The sequence below is a fragment of the Ursus maritimus genome, unplaced genomic scaffold (genome assembly GCF_017311325.1).
Source record: "Ursus maritimus isolate PB19 unplaced genomic scaffold, ASM1731132v1 scaffold_23, whole genome shotgun sequence".
NCBI lineage: Eukaryota > Metazoa > Chordata > Mammalia > Carnivora > Ursidae > Ursus > Ursus maritimus.
In genome coordinates, this window is record NW_024424786.1 from 40,228,275 (window position 1) to 40,231,197 (window position 2,923).

The following is a 2,923-nucleotide window of genomic DNA, read 5'->3' on the forward strand; positions in this document are numbered from 1 at the left end:
GCTTCTGAGTTTAATTCTTCTTCCGCTCTTTCTTTTTCCTGGCAGTGAACGAAGAACATTGCCTCCTTGACCTGTGCCCAGCGAAGGCAGAGCATCTGTCATGCTGGGTTTCCGTCCAGCCGCAACCCTGATCCTCCCGGGCCCCCGTGGCCTTTGTGCTGAGGAGGTGTGCTGGGCCGGAGCCACGGAGCCCGCTGCAGAGCGAGCAGCTGGCTGTGCGCCTGGCCCTCCCGGCGCAGCCCTCGCCGGCGTGCTGTGGTCCCAGCCTGACCTCTCCATCTGGAGGGGGCGGCCTCCCGGAGCCCTGCCAAGGCTGGAGTCCCCGGTGCTGACCCTGCCGAGCTGGCCGGCACGCGGGGCTCGCCCGCAGCCCAGAGCACTTGGCCCGGCAGGGCCCTCTAGGGTCCGCGAACAGCCCGTGTGTCCCGGCATTTGGGGAAAGGCTGTCACTGGCTGAGCGTGGACTGGGTTTTTGCCCAAAGCTGGCAGGCTCTCCCGCCTCCTGTGCCAAAGCCACGCCCGAAGAGCCCGACTCCTGGGCTGAGGGACGCGTGCGAGGGAGCGGTGGGTGGGACGACTACGCCCTGAGTCAGAGATAAATAGGTGACAGAGCGGTGTCCAACCTTCGCCTCCCCCCTCGGACGGTGAGGCGAAATCCACAGCAGATCCAACCGGGTTCGGGAGACACTGGTCTCCCTTTGAAAACAAGCAGCTGCGGTTTCGTCTCGTTCATTTTATAGGCGCCTCTTCTGAACACCAGCACCAGAGACAAGCCCCAGCTTGGGGAGCTGATTTTCCCTCCTGAAGATCCCCCGCACGTGAGGCACCCAGCCACTTCGTCCCCGGGTGTGGCGTTTTGGGAGTCCAGGCCTCTCTTCCACAACCTGAAACAGCTGTGGTCCCCCAGTACAAGAATAGCCTTTGTAGTTCCACTGGCCCCAATGTCCGCTAAAACCCTGCCCCCCACATCCCACCCCTGCCTTGGAAAACCCTTGCCTGGGAAGATCAGCCAACAGCCCTCGGCCACGATAAACCAGGCTCTGGGCCCTTATCGCGTGAGCCTATGCGGGGCTCCTAGGGAGCCATGGCTCTCGGCCATTACGCTCATGTTGCTGCTGAAGCAGCTTTGTGGGGAGTCATCGTGTCGTGGTCCCCCCTCCTTGGCAAGATCCAAAGCCCCCTCTCCCCTTATGACAGACTCTGCAGGATCCAGAGTCCCCGGGGGATGGGGCACTTGGCAGAGGGGGAGGAAGGTTCTGCATCCTGGGGGGAGGCGTGTGCAGGGCAGAGGGAGGCAGTGGCGTGCAGCCTCCGGGTGAGAAAGCCAGAGCTCAGCGTGAATGGGAGTGCGAGCCCGTTGCCTGGAGACCAGTCGTGTGACTGTTGGAAGTGATCCTGGAGGGCCGAGCAGGCATTCAAAACTCACAGAGAGCAGGATGCGAACCCCAGATTGCAGACAGCTCGGGCGGGCGAGCGCCACTCGGATCAGGAAGCTGGTGCCCAGTGACTGCCAGCTGGCAGCTCCGAGACCCCTTTTCAGCTGGGTCACTAATTTCCTGAATGGCTGTCCCTCTTGCTCATGCAGGGCTCCTGCTCCCCGCCTGTGTTGGGGCACCAACCTCTGGAGTAAGGCTTGGGGAGGGAGGGTGGAGGAAGCCCGAGGAGCCGGGGCTGGCCCAGGACTCCTGGGACCCTCCTGCTTCAGAACCCCCTTTTGTGCGGTGGCATCATCCCCGGTCCTGGTCATGCCCATGCCCTTGAGACGCACGCCTGAGGGTGGAGCCGATGGTTCTGAGTCCCCGCGCTCTTACCAAGTTCCACGTCTAGATGTTGCAGCCCTCGTGCCCCCGCAGGGTCACCACCGCTTCCTCAAATCTCTGGTGCTGGTGGAGCCTGAGGCTGCCCCCTTCACCCCTGCATGGCCACCCTTTAGGATTCGGGCTCTGCCTCCAGGAAGGTCAGGGGAGAGCTGCTGAGGGGGACCCCAGTGGGTTCTAAGAAGGGAGCGGGGGATTGGGGCGGTGGGGCAGTCAGAGGGGGGCAGGGCAGGGCCAGGCCTCTGCCCCTTGGGGCCTCCATCCTGCTCTGCTCTGCAGCTACTTCGGGTTTGGCGTTTCCTTTCCCTTGACCTGGGGTCACCCTGCCTGGCTCAGCCCGTCCTGCAGCTTCCCCTGGTGCTGGGAGTCGCCTTATGGGCTGATTTTTCACTTCTGTTTGGTACACGTTTCCTTTCCCCTGACCCTGGGGCTCTTCGCTGAGCCCCCCGAGAGCCAGTCCTGGTTGGCCACGCAGGGCGTCTTCCCCCACACTTGAGCCTTCTAACTAGCTGTGAAGGGCCCTGACTGACTGGGGCAGGGGTGGGGGTAGATATATATATATTTTTTAACACTTTAAAAATGAGTGGAAGATGTGACCAGCATCAACGTTACCCTTTTACTGTGTACCATTCAGTGGGTTTTAGTACATTCACAATGTCGTATAATCATCATGACAGTCGAATTCCAGAAGATTCTCCTCCTCTCTGAAAGAAACCCCATCCCCATTAGCAGTCACTCCCCACTGCTCCCCCCCACACACCCTGGAAAACACAGACCTACTTTCCGCCTCGACAGACTTGTCTGTTCTGGGCACATCACACAAACGGAATCACACAATACGTGGTCCTCTGCGGCCGGCTTCTCTCTCAGAGCAGCATGTTTTCAAGGGCCGTCCACGTGGTCGCAGGCGTCAGAACTCCGTTTCTTTCTCCCCCTGTTGAGTACCCTTCCCCTGTGCAGAGAGACAGTGTTGTCTTTCTTCACTCAGGGAAGGGACACGGGCTGTTTCCACGTTTTGGCTGTTGTGAACGGTGCAGCTGGGACTCTGTCTTCAGTGCTCTTGTTACATCCCCCGGCATGGTGGGGAAGGGACTTGAGGGTTGGGG

General features: G+C 60.7%; 1 long non-coding RNA gene across 1 annotated transcript; it reads right to left on the reverse strand.

Moving 5' to 3' along the window:
* Positions 1 to 2,419: 2,419 nt before the first annotated feature.
* LOC103679455 lies at positions 2,420 to 2,687 on the reverse strand. Its single transcript, XR_572946.1, has 2 exons — positions 2,598 to 2,687; positions 2,420 to 2,521 (listed from the first exon to the last, which is right to left on the reverse strand). It is a non-coding gene; the product is annotated as an uncharacterized LOC103679455 (long non-coding RNA).
* Between the last annotated feature and the right edge of the window lie 236 nt (positions 2,688 to 2,923).